Below are 7017 nucleotides of genomic sequence, written 5' to 3' on the forward strand. Positions count from 1 at the left end.
CCATTGCATGACCTTTGGCTTTCCTCTCCATCTCTCTCAGCCTCATTGTGAAAAACCCTACCTCACAGGGTAGTTATGAGATTCCCTGAGACAACACATGTCAACGGTTAGAACAGTGCCTGGCACTGAAGCAGACTCACCCAGAAGGGAATCAAGTCTGCATTTCAAAGCCCTTTGCTTGCATTTGTCTCTTTTCTGGAAGATACTCTCAAAATGTGCTCACATGGCCATCTGTCTTTGGGAAGTTCTGTAAAATGGAAGATATTTTAGCCATAAAGTGTTGATAACACCATTTCTTTTCACCCTGAATCCCCCTCCATCTTTCTTTCCGGTTGAGGAGTGTTGTGGGGCTAAGGCCTTTTGGAAATCTAGCTAATGGGAGGTTGAGGACACATTTACAATAATTTGGGATTAGTGGTTTGTATTTATATGCTTCACAGTCATTTATGGGTATAGTTAGTGCCCACTATCCTGCTGTAGGGACAGCTTCCAAGATCCCTGCTGCCCACTGTGCAGACTCATCCAGGGCCAGAACTGTGACCAGCCCTGGAGGTACTTGGATAGTGGAAGGAAAACAAGGTTTGGAATGTATGGAGCTTTAAGTTCGTCTGGGGAATATTCTTTCAAGCATCAGATGTGCCGAATTGCAGGCAAATAATTTAGGCCTCATCAAAACAGAAACTCGCCTGTCTGTCATGTCACTGATGACCAAGCCAATGGAATTAGAAATTATAAATATGTCCTTTTTTCCTTGATGGGAATCGTGTGAAAAAGAACTTACCAGAAGTTTTGTATTTGTGGGGCGTGGTCTATAGCAGGACAACAAAGAGCAAGTATCTGTGTTTGTAAAGTGGCATATCTTTTGCATCCCAACTACCACTAACAATGAGTATTCAATAAACTAATAACCATACGAGAGGAAAGACTCAATTGTCTTTCTAGTCTTTCTAGAGAAAATATTGTGAAAGTTATTGTACTATGAGGATGCAAGTAAAGAGTATGTAGTCCAAAGCTATAAGAAAAAAAGGTGTTACAGAGGTACGTACGGCACTTAGGAAAAATATTATTTTTCCTGGATTTGGTGATGTTTGTGGTATTTGTCCACTCTGAAAAATGTGTAATTGATTGTGAATTCTTTTCTCATTCAAAATAAATATTCACTTTGGGGCTTGATTTTGTGTTGTTCTTCTTAAAGAAGAACAATAAGTTTCAGGCTCCCCAAATCTGGATCTGACCCTGCCTAGCATACAGTAAGTACTCAGTAAGTGCTGGAAATTTCTGACTTGGTCCTCTAACCCTGGCCAGGACTCCAGTCAAAGTCTTCCTCCTCCTCCCACCATGGAACCCAACATCCCCTACCCATGTTGCAATTATAAACATATACATGGAGGCAGGTATAGGGGCAGATGCGAGGTCAATGCTGGCTCAGCCAGCCAATGTCCCTGTCACACATCTGTCTCTTCCACCAGAGTGGAGGCTCCCAGGCAAGTATGACCTGACTCATCTGGTTCCCCAGTGCCCAGTACAAGCCTGGCGTGGAGGAGGTCCCACAGAAAGAATCAGTCTTTCTGATAGTGTCAGCCAGACCTGGGGTCCCCTAGCTTCCTTCACTTTTCCTCAAATGGACAAAGAAGAGTATAGCTTGGTGGTCTTTTTTTTTTTTTTTAAGATTTTATTTATTTATTTTTCAGAGAGAGAGAGCACAAGCAGAGGGAGAAGCAGACTTCCCGCTGAGCAAGAAGCCCGATGTGGGACTCGATCCCAGGACCCTGGGATCATGACCTGAGCTGAAGGCAGATACTTAACCGCCGGAGCCACCCAGGCGTCCCTAGCTTGGTGGTCTTAAACTGAGCCAGAGGGTCCTCAGAGGGGCGCTAGGAGCAGCCAAGAGGGTTGAGGGAAGGCTGAGTGGTTGGGGTTCCCAGCCCCTTCATCTCCCTTCAAGCAGAGCATACTCACTGGGGTTCTGCATGACAGTTCATCTGGAAACATGAGAAAATGAGACACAACGCTAAAAACTAGACGGAAAGCCCCTAGCATCTCTCCGGCCTCCTGCGGGCTCTCAGAAGGCCAGAGCTGTGTTCCAGACTCGTGCTGACAAGTAGAGAGAATCTCCCACCTGGCATTTTGTGAGTTGACCTCACTCCCTTTATCCTGGTACTTTTTTCTCTCCTTATTGTCCCTTCTTCCTTTAAAAACTGGTTGTTTTCTACATGTCTGTAGGCCATCTCCCTTTTGCAATGAGGTGGGCCAAAAATAAATGAATCTGAAAGTTTAATAAAAGTCTGTGGAATGAAGAGTCCTGAAAACATGTCCTCTTCTCCAGCCCAGCCCTCCTCAGGATCCTCCCTCTCTCTCTCTTCCTCCTTCCCGGCCTCCCTCGCGCACTGTCAGCTTCCTGTCCATTGTCCCCACTAGACGATGAGCTCCTTGAGGGCAGGGGCCATATGTACCCACCCAGCACCCTCCCTGGACATGTTTACAGAAAGAAGGCAGGGGGGTGGGGTGTCCCATGTCATAACCCATCACTCCCTCACGGCGCACACTTGGACTCTGGAATCACACACACCCAAGGTCAAGTCCTGGCTCCACAGCCTGCAGCCTGGGCAACCCTGTAAGTCACTTCCCTTTTCCGAGCCTCATCTGCAAACTAGGAATGACAACCCCTGCCTCGAAGGTCAGCGAAGCAGTGAGATAACAGAGCCAGGGCCCGGCGCACAGTCGGTGCTCAGAAAAGGGCTAGAGAATGAACTGAACCAGCTGGGAGAGGGAGGGGGGCATCTGTGTGCAGAACCTGGCCTGAGCTGGGGATCTTCCCTCTCCCACGAGTACCTCAGCCCCAGGGGCTCCCAAGTCCAGTGGGGCAGAACCTTCTAACTGGGTCAGGCCAGGAGGGTGGGTGGAGGTAATCAAGCCTGCCCAACTTTAGCAGGTGGCCTGGCCCCGCCGAGCCTGCCTGTGCTGGCTGCCAGGCCTCCAACAACGGGGCGTTCCAAGGCCTATCTACTACCACCAGCCAGCCACTGGCCACACAGCTTGCTTGGCTGCCCACCCTGTGCAGTCCCTGAGGCTTGGGAAGCATGGTGAGAAGCCCAGTATGACGGGCAGGGCACACAATGGGCGCCCAGCCAAAGCCGGGTGAGTTCAATACAATTACGTTCTATAGGCACATTCCCGCAGAATGCACAGATACCTCTGTAAAGAAATGCTGGGCCCTCTGTGGGAAAAGGAAAATAAAATAATATCATCATATATACTGTATAATTCAATATAATTTATTGAATGCCTCTAATAGTAAGACATATTTATATTATTTAACTCTGCCTCTGAGTATTATTCCCATTTTATAAGTGGGGAAACTGAGACTCAGGGAGGTTAAAAACTTGCTCACGTTCACAGAGAAGGCATGTGCTGTGGTCAGGGTTCAAGCTCTATCACCGTCCCCCGAAGCGTGTGCTGTGACCTTGCCCGGTGCCACCCACCACTCAGTTCACTCCCGTGCTAACCAAACCCTCCTCTGTCCCCAGCCTGGTGTTGAGGCAGGGGTACAGGATAGACCTTCAGGGCTCTGCCTGGGCAGATTAGATTCACACAGAGACAATACTAAGAGGAGGTAACCATTCCCAGAGAAGGAACTGAAAGAATATGAGCTGGGGCATCGGAGGGCTGGAGGTGGCCTTTGTACAGAGCTTTGAGGGTCAGGGAAAAAGGATGACCCCCTCAATACCATCTGCTTTAAATTCCCCATTATTCGGAAGAGAGGCATTTATCACAGGGGGACACAGAGCTGCACCTGTAACCCAGGCCCTTCACACCCCACCTGGGGCTCCGGGCTGTACTCCACCCACAGCTTCTTGTGGGTCCTTGAGAGCAGGACCCTGATGATTAGTCCTGAGGGTGGGGGGCAGCTTCCAGAGGACCCGGTCGGAGCATTCATCCCAGAGGGGCTGAGGGCAGAGGGAAGGGCAGACATAGGCTCCACCCATGCTAGGTTCACAGATATTAGCTGGAGAAAGAAAGGAAGAGGGGGAGGGAGGAAGGGAGGGGGGAAGGAAAGAAAGGAGGGAGGGATGGAGGGAGGGAGGAAAGGAAGGAGGGAGAGAGTGAGGTCCCAGTGGGTAAAGTGAGGGCCAACAGAAAGGTAGCACAGGGAGATCTGGAAGGACCTTCTCCCAGACAGAACAGCCCCACGAAGGTGCTGCCCTGGGAGGAGTGAGCTCCCCATCAAGGGACGGTGGAAGAGTCACTTTTCGGAGGACACTTGGCTGGGATTGCTGGAGCCAGAGTTCCCTCCTGAAGATCTGGTGTCTCTGGTTCTGAGATTCTTTCCACAGAGCTGCTGGGGCCTAGAGCTGGTTCTCATCCGGAGGAGGAAGAGCTTGGAGGCCAGAGATCAGCCAGCTGAAAGGTGACCTCCCTGAAGGTCCAGAGGGGGCGGGAGTCTGCTGAGAACGAGAGGGGCCTCGCCCAAATGGCCCAGGCCAGCCTGCCACCAGCTCGTCATGTGGCTTCGAGTCGGGCCATCCCCTCTGTGCCCTCACCTGCCCTGTCTGCTCTCAGAGCTGTTCTGAGGCCAAACCCATTCCTACTACCCCCCACCCTACATTGTAGCCTAAAACCTTGTTCACATTATTTCTTTTATACACAGTGGGGGGCAAAATAAACTCTGCTTTGAATACAATTTCATAGGGACAAGAACCCCCCTCTGTAGTGGGGGGTGGGAGGGGCCCCCAGGACAGGGCCACTCTGGGTCATTTCGTCTTCCCCAGCCCCCTCATTCTTCAGGTCTCTTCACCTCTCTGAGCCTCAGCTTCATCTTCTGTAAAAGGAGGATATGAAATTATTTTACTAAATCGAAACAGACCAAAACGTGTTCTTAAAAACGGGAGGGTCTCCCTGCCCCAGGGGCTGGAGGGCTGAGGTGTGAGGAGGAGGAGGCGGTGGGAAGCCGCCCCTGAGCGCCCCCCGCCCCCCGGCAGGTGCCAGCGCTGGGAGCCTCCCCACAGAGCTCCTCTACCTGGGGCTCCCACTCCTCTCGCTTTGGCCTCGGGCCTGGGAGACATGGAGACTCTGAGGCCCTCAAACTCCATGTGTTTTATGGGCCCGGCGAACATGGCTGTCCCATAAAGTCACCGCAGATGGCTTACAAGCCCTGAAACCCCCCGGGGCCCCCTTACCCAGGGAACCCTGTGCTCTCCAGGGAGCAACTGCACCCCCTAACCAAAGGGAAGCTGCCAGGGCCCATGTGACTGGACTACCGAGATAAATCCCCCTGCCTGCCTTGCTGCCCCTGTGGCCTGAGAGACATGGGGGAATGGCTCTCCACCCCGCCAGTCTGATGGAGGAGGTCCTGCAAGACTGCTCATCTGGGTGCTGGGTGAGCTGAAGGACTGGCTTTATCCCTAAACTGGACTGACCCCGATGTGGTCCTCAGAGAGCTGTAATAGGGTGGGAGCCAAAGAGGCCTCCCTCTGCTTCCCTTCTGTGGGGGGCCGTGGTTAAAGATGCAGGCTTTAGAGTCCACCCCGGGTTTGAATCCTATTTCTGCCAGTAGCCCTGTGACCTTAAGCGAGGCACTTCAGCAAGCCAGCCCCCAATTTCCTAATCTCTACAATGGGAATAATAAGAGCAGCTATTTCTACCTCATAAGGCTGTTGTGGGGATCGAGTGAGGTCAAGGTGCCCAACAGGTGCTATTATTTTGTCCCTGCTTTGCCCTCCAGGCAAGGTGGTGCCAACCACTGACCCAATGAATGGGCACATCCTGTCGTCACCAAGGCTGCTTCTCTCTAGGGCTAACCCTGATCCAGCTGATGGTCTTCTTGTTCCTGGATTGCCAAGGATCTTCCAACAGAAGCTCCAGTTCCACTGTCCTCCACACCCAACAGCTCCCCCTCAAACTCCTTACCCTGATTTTCAAGGTCCTCCCAGACCTGGTGTATAGACCAATCATTGCCCTCCAGTTGCCCTGGCACTAAAGGATCCGATGTGTTTCAGTCACACGGACAATGTTACTACTCCTACTAATATGAAAAATCATAATAATGATAATAACCAGCATTTCTGGACTGCTCACTCCCCATCTATTACACGGGACCCTGAGTTACATCTACCAACTTAATTAATCCTTGCAACCACTTTATGAGGTAGGTACCAAAATCATCCCATGTTATAGGTGAGGACTCTGAGCACAGAGAGAAGTAATTTGCCCTAAGGTCACACAACTAAGAGGTAGCTGTGCTGGGATTCAAGCTTGTGAAGTCTGGTTCCAGAGCCCAAAATGACCATTCTTGGCACATGCTATACGTTCATTCATGAGCCATGAATGGGAACTGGAGGGTGCATAGAACATGGGGACAAGAAGGGTATCTTCTGGCCTGGGCATTGAAAAGCTGCCCCAATAGCCAGTAATGCTATTCCGTCCCCCCCACCCCGGGGCAGGGAGGGGCAGAGGGAGAGAAACAATCTTCAGGAGGCTCCATTCCCAGCGTGGAGCCCGATGCGGGGCTCAATCCCACGACCCTGAGATCGTGACCTGAGTCGAAATCAAGAGTTGGATGCCCGACGGAGCCACCCAGGTGTTCCTGCAGTGCTATTCTTACCATAAAGACATCAAGGTGAGGGTGGTATTTCCCAGTATTTCCCTCCAGACCAACTACCTGTACCAGAGTCTCCCAGGTGCTTGTGAAAATGCAGAGTCCTTCAAACCAAGAAACAGATTCTTAACTATAGAGGACAAACTGATGGCTATGGAAGGGGAGGTGGGTGGGAGGGATGGGTTACATAGGTGATGAGGATTAAGAGGGGCCCTTGTGATGAGCACCAGGTGTTGTATGTATCCCTCTTGTTTTTAGCCTCTGAGGAGTTTCTTTACATTTTTGAAACTCAATTATGCAATTAAAACACTTGCTGATATTTTATCCAGAAAAAAAGGAGGAGGAGGAGGAAGGAGAAGGAGAAGGAGGAGGAGAAGGAGGAGGAGGAGGAGGAGGAGGAGGAGGAGAAGAAGAAGAAGAAG

At 51.0% G+C, this 7017-nt stretch overlaps 1 long non-coding RNA gene across 2 annotated transcripts in view; it reads right to left on the reverse strand.

The window, feature by feature from the left end:
* Positions 1-3339: 3339 nt before the first annotated feature.
* The window catches only part of LOC118004092, a 38777-nt gene continuing 35099 nt past the window's right edge, over positions 3340-7017 (reverse strand). For both annotated transcript variants that reach the window (XR_004677476.1, XR_004677475.1), the window contains one exon: positions 3340-4819. This is a non-coding gene — a long non-coding RNA (uncharacterized LOC118004092). The remainder of the gene's footprint in view (positions 4820-7017) is intronic.

This window comes from Mirounga leonina, unplaced genomic scaffold (genome assembly GCF_011800145.1).
Source record: "Mirounga leonina isolate KUSES-001 unplaced genomic scaffold, KU_Mleo_1.0 Mir_92, whole genome shotgun sequence".
In the NCBI taxonomy this organism is placed as follows: domain Eukaryota; kingdom Metazoa; phylum Chordata; class Mammalia; order Carnivora; family Phocidae; genus Mirounga; species Mirounga leonina.